Source organism: Mus caroli, chromosome 6, assembly GCF_900094665.2.
Source record: "Mus caroli chromosome 6, CAROLI_EIJ_v1.1, whole genome shotgun sequence".
Taxonomy (NCBI): Eukaryota; Metazoa; Chordata; class Mammalia; order Rodentia; family Muridae; genus Mus; species Mus caroli.
Window position 1 is genome coordinate 84329120 of NC_034575.1, and position 8446 is coordinate 84337565.

The 8446-nt window shown below is 53.3% G+C and overlaps 1 pseudogene; it reads right to left on the bottom strand.

Annotated features, from left to right (window-relative positions):
- Window positions 1–710: 710 nt before the first annotated feature.
- On the bottom strand, window positions 711–1136 carry LOC110295585 (annotated as a pseudogene).
- Between the last annotated feature and the right edge of the window lie 7310 nt (window positions 1137–8446).

An 8446-nucleotide genomic window follows, 5' to 3' on the forward strand; every position in this document is an offset into this window, starting at 1 on the left:
TTGTCATGTGTGGCAAAGGGACTCAGATCCGGACTTGAATGAGTCTTGAGAGGTCCATAGTGGGGCAGCCTAGATGCTCAGGCAGCATGTGACCTACCAGCGTGACAGGACCAGATGACTGTCATCATGAGGAAGGAAGACAACTTCAGGAGCCCATGGATCCCTTAGGCTTCCTACTTAGTGACAGCGACACGTGGCACCTTGCCTGTGAGAGGTGGGGCAGTGGGGGCTTGGTCCCATGACGCTCTGGCCATCCGATTGGCTGATCACACAGAGTAGCTCTTCGAAGACTGAGGCAGAGTGGGGGCTGTGGGGGAGGGCCAGAGTTTAAAATGGGGGCTGGGCTCATGCTACTACTTGTCATGTGAGAAACCAGTCAAGGCCAAGGCTGGGATCTGGACAGCCNGGCTCAGCAACAACCNACAGTGGAGTTGGGTGAGGACGGCTGGTTTTGGTTGCTGTGACACTTGAGACTGTACTGGCCTGGGCTGGACATCCCTTCCGAAGTTAGGAAATCCCAAACCGCGTGGAGTAGCTCTCATTTGCAAGTCACCAAATCCAGGGCGATACCAACCCCCGCCACTTCATTCACACACACTCCACAGCCCTCTTTCGAAGTGTCACCTGCTCCAGGCCAGGAGAGCCACCAGGGCAGCCACAGCCCAGATTCCTGAGATTCACATGGGCCTCTNTCTCTCTCTTTCTCTCTCTGATTCAATAAAGTTTTATTTTCCCAAATGCACAGCTGATTGAACCTGCTCATGCATCTTCCCCAGCAGCTGGGGCGTCTCCACCCTTTGCGTTTCTGGTGTGAATGACTTGGGTTCTGTGCTTTGAAACCAGCTTGATAAATCCTTTACTAAGGAAGGAATTATCCTGAAGGGCTGCCCTGGCCTAGGAAGCACGAGTCTTCAGAGTCTCTCAGAGACCACAGAGGGAGCTTACAGTTGGGAACTTCCTTACAGAGTTTGTCGTATGTCGCTTTGTCAAACAGGACGAGATTGTTCAACTTGTCCTGCTCTTTGCCTTTGGGCCAATTCTTTTTGGCCTTGCCACCAGATTTATTTATTGGGTCTTTGTCTTTTTTGGCTGACTTTTCCGGCATTTNTCTTCTTCTTGTCGCCTTTGGGTGGCATGGCGAAGCTCAGAGAGAAGTGTAGATCACTGCAGCCTCATTAAGATGTTGGGAGGAGGTCTCTCTCTCTCTCTCTCTCTCTCTCTCTCTCTCTTACCATAGACCTCTCCACTCGTCTAACCCATGCCTTCCTGGCCCGCATGGCACACATGTTCTGTCCTCAGAGAACTGGTGGCTGCCATCCTAATCCCTCTCCNGTGCCCTGGCCTCATTATAACCACATATCCATTGTTATACAGTCATTCCTATCAAGGGCTGCATTGAATGAATCCCTGCCCACCACCAAGCTCCCTCCATCTACTGCCACCACCAGTCATGGGGCACAGGGACCATGTGACCAGCTCTGCACTGCAGCCGATGGTAGGTAGTCTAGCTGCCTTCTTCTTCAACTCTCCATGGGCATATTTCAAAGACCACCTTCAAGAACTGTTTGCCACAATGCACACTAGGAGTTCAAGGAAATCAGCTACCCATGGGCGAAGCCTCTGCCNGTTGTGTNCTCCTCTGGTCCCTGTGTGGTTTGTGTCACCTTCTCCTGCCTGCTCTTCTCTGGGGTTACTTCCCAAAGACATTTNCAGCCAGTGAGTCCCTCCCTCAAGTTCTGCTGCTTTCCCTGAAATAGCAGTGACCAGAGGCAGCTGTCACGTGGTCCAGGAAGACATCAGTGATGCAGTCCTTCCTCCTGTNCTTCCACCTTGAGACTATACCCTTATCAGGGGCAGATCCAAGGTCAAGGACCAAAGATACAGCTCTCCAGAGGATAAGGGGGCAGATGGGAGGGGCCAGGGCCCCTGTGAGCAGGTGAGGTGGTGGGGTAAGCAGAGCTCGGTTGGACCCCTCAAGTGGCAGCTAGTAGTTGCCTACCTGGATATCTGCAGGCCACAGAACCCATTAGGAGGTTGGGCTAGAGCACTCATGGGACAGACCTGATCTCCCCAGCCTGGCAGAAGCAACTAGGGAGAGCATAACCTACTGAGGAAGGAGAGGCTACAGGCCCAAGAGTCTGGGGATACACAACCAGCCGAGTGGCTCAGTACTGTGTCAACATCCAGGCTGCAGAGAGGCAGCCAAGGTGGTGCCTGTTGGAATGTAGACTCTTCAGCAACCTCACCCTTCACAGCCTCTGTCTAACTGTGCTCTGGAGTCTTGGAACTCCTCAGGTAACACCCAGTGCAGACANTCTTGAGCCTGTAAGGCTCTCCCCAGGGTCACCGTCTGCCATACTTCTCCTNGAAGGCAGGAAGAGGGGCTTGGAAGGGGAGCCCCCAAAGCTGATGATGGCAGTTTGAATAAGGTATGGGTTGACTCNGCTTCAGACAGGGACTAGCCCCGGTCTTTGCCCAACATCTCTAGTCAGCCTGGTCAATCTGCCTAGGCCTTATCTTCCCTGTCCATCGAAGGCTACCTGGACAAACCGGTCCTACCAGAAACCAGATCTGGCTGAGGTGAGGCCCCTCCTGGGGTGAGAGACAGCCCCCACCTCTACCCTACAGCCTAGAGCTGCAGCCCCAGGTGGAGTTGGGGAGCCTTGCTTGACCCCTCTCCTGTGTAGAGCAGGGTTGACTCTAGGTGAGCTTGACACACAGCCCAACAGACAGAGGAGCAATGCCCTATGCTACCCACTGCTCACTCTGAGTCAGAGGGACAGCCTGTTTCAGCCAGCCACAGCCAGGGCCAGCAAGAGCAAAGGGCCTGGGGGGGAGGTCTCTTAGGGATCCAGGTGTCACCAGTAGGCTCCCAAGGCTAGTATACTCATGAGGGTGTGTGCCTCCCACCTGGGAGGTCTCATATTGTCCCTAGTTGGCCCTGCTACGATTCGTTTATTATCCCTCCTTAAACATATATGAGAAAACTAAGTCCAGAAGGGTTGAGATCAGTCGCCCAGGGGCTCACAATAGGGACTTGGCTGAGCTGGGATAAGACTCCCATCTNGACATCTTCCTATACCTCTGTGGGAAAAGTATTTGGCTATGTAGTCTCTTTGCCCACTCTTCCTATATATTTAGTTGTTTTTAAAAGATCTATTGTATTATGTGCCTGTGTAGGGGGTTGGGGTATATTNATGAGCATGCAGGTACCTGCAGAGGCCAGAGTTACAGGCAGTTGTGAGGTACAAGGTGAGGTGTTGAGATTTGAGTTTGGGTCCTCTGAAAGAGCAGCAAATATTCCTCACTATGCCCTGGAATGTTTTTCTTCTGTTTTGTTTTGTTTCATTTTGTTTTTTTCTTTCTTTGAGATAGGGTTTCTCTGTGTAACAGCCCTGGCTATCCTGGACTCCCTTTGTAGATAAGGTCAGCCTCAAACTCATAGAGATCTGACCGCCTCTGCCTCCTGAAGGCTGGGATTAAAGGCACGTACCACCACACCGGCTTGGTGTGTTCCTTTTAAAGGTTAGTTATCAGTCGAAACTACTGTGGAATTCTGAGCAACCTGGTGCTCCCCACCTGTCCCTTCTTGAGTCACCAAGGTTTTCCCTGTGGTAGATAACAACATCACAGGGTTAATTTAGCATGCTGGGTCTGTGTCTGTTCTGTACTGCTGGCCTGAAGCTCTGCCATCCATTATCTGTGGTGCGGAAAGCAGTCTGGGTGGTCACTGCTCCTTGCAAACAGGGCAGAATGCCCAAGAGAGGAAAAACACCAACAGGTGACATGGCAGGACCACCCTTCCCACAGGATAGCTCAGACCTGATGCCTATACAGGGCTGCCAGCAAGTCTCCACTAGATCGCCTGTTTTAGAGACTCTCTGCTTGTGTGTGTGTGTGTGTGTGTGTGTGTGGCTGAGAGGAGTGCGGGGGTTGGGGCTGGGGACAGCACAGCCCCAGTGAGAACCCCACAGCTGGGGCAGGATGAGGAGCCTTGGTCTTCCTCTGACACTCTCATCCCGGGTACCCAGCAGTGGTCAGGCTGTAGAGAGAACAGGAGACTGTCCTCTCCATGTCTAGATTCCCTGTATTCTGCCCTGCCCTCAAAGCACACTGGGAAGACACCGGTTAAACTGGGGTGGGATTAGATTCCTGTTGTCTACCATGAGAAGTCTGAGGTCTGAGCTGTACCTGTGGATCGGGGACCGGGGCTNTTCGCCCGNGTATCTGCAGCCTACACCGGAAAGCTTTGGACCTGTGTTCTTGGAGGCACGGTGCAGAGATAGATGCCCAGTGATCTGACAGGTCACTGGCAACAGGCATGGAACCCCTCAACCCCACTCTCCCCTGCAGCCTGAAGCCCCCACTCCTAGGTCAGCTGTGAGTGGAGGTCGCCCAAGTGAGCAGCCCCTAGGCAGCAGCCAGCGGGTCATCTGCATGACAAAGGCACACAGTGGAGAGGCACGAGGGGCCTCGGTGAGCCCAGCCTAGCCAGCCAGGCAGCTGCCTGCTAAGCCTCCGCCCCGCAGCCCCGGAGATTTGAGGGGCGGGAGCGGCACGCGAGCCCGGCACTCAGCTGTGTTTGCTCCGGGGGCACCATGCGGGGCACGGGGCTGGGTGGTGGGACAAAGGCCTGGATCTGACTGACCTGCAGGTGGTGAGGGGGAGGGGAGAGGAGGCCCAGCACAGTGAGAAGCTCAAGCACAGTCCCCGGTGTCCCAGAGCCTTCAGGCCACTGGGAACTTGGCCTGGAGACCCTCCCCATGCTTAGCACTCAAAATGCTCAGCAGAGGCTAAGGACACTTTCTGGTTTCTTAGGGTTACCACCCTGCTGGAAAATTCTGCTCATCTATCTATTCTTGCTTCTTAGTGGCTCACCCACCTTGGGGTGGGGGTTGGTAGTNGGATGGGCCTGAGGCCATGTCCTGAACCGTCTCCAGTCTCTCTCCCAGCATGCATTTCCCCAGGTCTGAGCTTGCCATGGGCTCCATCCTAGGACCAGCATCCCTGTGCATCCAGGCCAGACTCTGGTCCTTGACTGCTGCCTGTCCTCTAAGCTAACTCAGACTCCGGAGCCCAGACAGCGTCCATATCTGCCAGCAGCAGCACCTCTCTCCAGCAACAGTCTCCCTCCTGGCTAACTGCCACCTCCTCTCCAGCAGCAAGCAGAGTTCCTAAAGCCATGGTTCTCAAACTGTGGGTCGTGACCCCTATGGGGGGTCATCCAACAACTCTTTCACANGAGGTCACTTAAGGCCATCAGAAAACACAGATGTTTACATTACAATTCATAACAGTAGCAAAATTACAGTTAGGGAGTAGCAACGAAGATAATTCTATGGTGGTGGTGGTGGGGATCAGCACAACATGAGGAACTGTATTAAGGGATAGCACTTTTGGAGGGTTGAGAACCACTGGTCTAGAGCCAACACCAGGCAGGCTTCTCCTCTGATCCCATTTGAGGAGGGGGATGGGGGCAGCGCCCACAGGACCTCCACCCCAGCCCACACGCACTCTCCTNACCCCACTCTCCACGCTCTCCACACAGCTACCCTGTCCCATTGTTACTCCTTAAGCAGAAGACCCAGCTGTGTGCCTTCTCAAACTGGCATCACTGTGGTGCCTGGGCTGCTGAGTGTGGCTGCACGCTCCCTCAGTGCCTTCTGGGCTTGTCTAAATGTCACCTCTGGTGAGGCCATCATCTTATGTCAGGTCCCCACCTTCCTAGTTGCTCTCCCTGGTAGCACTGGCTTCTAGGGGGTTTTCCACAGCACTGAGTAAATCCTGTCACTTAGTTCTCTCTCGGATTCAGCAGTGCTGAGGTCTGTCATTGGCTGTGACTCCCCAGGGCATGGTCCCTGGTATATGGAAGGTGTCTTAATTCTGACTCAGTGGAGGCGTGAGTGCATGTAATCAAGTCTGTCTGCCCAGCCTTGTAACATTAGCATCACCTTCTCCATTCGACCAAACCGAGGTGAAGGGAGAACAAGAAACTAACCCCTCGTGGCCCAGTTGTGCAGTGTGGGGCATAGGATTTGTGCACAGGCCTATCCCTCCTGTAATCTCAGCACTCCAGGTGGAGGCAGGGGGATCAAACATTGAAGGCCTGGAGCTTGAGGACGGCCTTGGACTATGTGAGGCCCTGTCTCAACAAACAAACAAACAAACAAACAAAACAAAACTACAAACAAACAAAACTATGACTACTTAAAAACTAGGAGGTTGGTCTGGAGTCAGCTGTTATGAGAGAACACACGCTGTCTTGCAGAGGACCCAGGTTAGGTTCTCAGCAACCAGGTCAGGTGGCTCACGACTCTGTAACTCCAGCTCTGGGGGAATCTGGAGCCTGTGGACTCTGAGGAAACTGCACTCATGTGCATGTAGCCTACACACATGCAGGTGTACACGGGACCACGCACATACACACACACACACACACACACACACACACCCTACACATAATTAAAAAGGAAAAAAATCTAAAAGACAAAAAGGATCTAGGAAGAATTGTACAAATTCAGGCTTCCAAGTTTCCTTGCAAAATTGGACCATCTGGCCACACTTATCTTTAACCTCCATGGGCCACAGGCTGGGTCTGCTCCACTGTCAACTCCCACAGGCAGCTCCCCTGACCAGCCCTGCAGGTTCCCCACCCCCACCCCAGCGTTTGCTCAGCTCTCCCAGCCTGGGGTCTTTTGTGTCAGTAGGCTCCTTGGCTCTACAGCCTCTTCTTGCTGCTCAGGGCTCCGATCAAACGCAGACTCCTCAGAAGAAGCCCCTCACCCACACCTGTGATGAATTCAGATGATTCAGAACCTACGGNGTGGCGAGCCCTCTGCCNGGACACTGAGTCTTGGGAGAGCCTGTTCCAGAAGGGTGGAAGCCAGGTGCTTATGCCCAGCATCTGTCTGGGGCGGCACCTGTGTCTTACCAGGTGGAGTGATGGAATCAGGGAATAAGAGTCCACGCNCCAGCTCCCCACCCCCACCTGACAACCATGAGACCCTCAATGGGTCTCCTTCCCCTCCAGTGTCTGCACCTCCTTAGCACAGACCTGGGGGGCAAGTTCTTAGGGTTAGCCAAATCAATTAAAGGCCCTTGGTGGGTCCAGATGTAGCCTGGGCCCAACCACCTGTGAGCCTTTGGCAAGCCCTAGCTTCCCAGAGCAGTCCTGGGGAGTCTTCAGATCAGCCTGGAGTGATCAGAGTGAAAATGGCCCCCTCCTCTAGTTACCTATGCTTAGTTCATTTATTCAATCAAGTAACGCTGAGGGTCCAAACATGCTCAGTAAACATGTTAAGCCTGTGGTCCAGGCGGATGACCATGAGAGGGGTCCCCCAATACATGCAAGGAGGCTGGCCATCAGGGGCCATCAGGGGCCATCAGGGGCCATCAGGGGCCATGCACCAGGGAATTAGATGACCTTCTGCCAGGGGTGGGGTGGGGGCACACAGTATGTGTAAGGACTACACACGTTATTCACTGTTAAGAATTTCTCTCTTCTCCCTCCTCCTCCTCCTCGTCCTCCTCCTCCTCCTCCTCTTCTTCCTCCTCCATCTCCTTCTCTTCTTCTTTTTAGCTTTTTGAGACAGGGTTTCTTTGTGTAGCCGTCTGTCCTGAAACTCACTCTGTAGGCCATGCAGCCCTCGAACTCACAGACATCTGCCTGCCTCTGCTTCCCAAGTGCTGGGATTAAAGGCGTGCACCACTGCTACCACCACCACCCTGTTGTGGATTTCTTACTGTGTGATTGAGTTTTAATCTCCATATCCCTCTGGTGGGATCACCATCCCTTAGGACTTGTAGAATCTCAGGGCTCATTCCTGGCCTCCAGGTGTGGAGGACAGACTCTGACTCTACATGTGGACTACCTGACCAGACAGAAGTACAACAGCNGGAATTCACGNAGGTCCCTTGGCTGTGGGAGGACAGCCACCTGCTTGTCTAGGTCAGGACTGTGTGCTGTGTGTCCACCTGTATGTGTGACTTAGGCACCTGTGTGACTTTATATGGTCACATGAGTGTGGGTGTCTGTGATCATGTTTGTGACACCATGTATGGCCACACATGTATACCCATGTGAATGCCCGTGCCTGATAACAGTATGCAAGTGTGTGTGGAATTACCTGTAGCTTTGAGTGAGCATATGTAGCTTTGTGTCTACCTGTGTGAACCTTCATGGTTGAATTACCATGCACGACTGTGTAAGTGCCTGTGGCTGATCACATGTGGTTCTGAGTGACTACATGTGGCCATGTGTTTACCTGTGTAAATGCCTGTGGCTGATGACTACATGTGTCTCTGTGACTGTGTGAGTGTCACATGGCTGTAAGCATCTGCTCAAGGAGAGTGGAGCCTGGCAGTAGCTCTGTCACTGCTTGTGCACAGCTGAATGTTGTGTGAGATGGAGACAGTGTGGTTGTGTGTGTGTGACACTTGGGGTGTC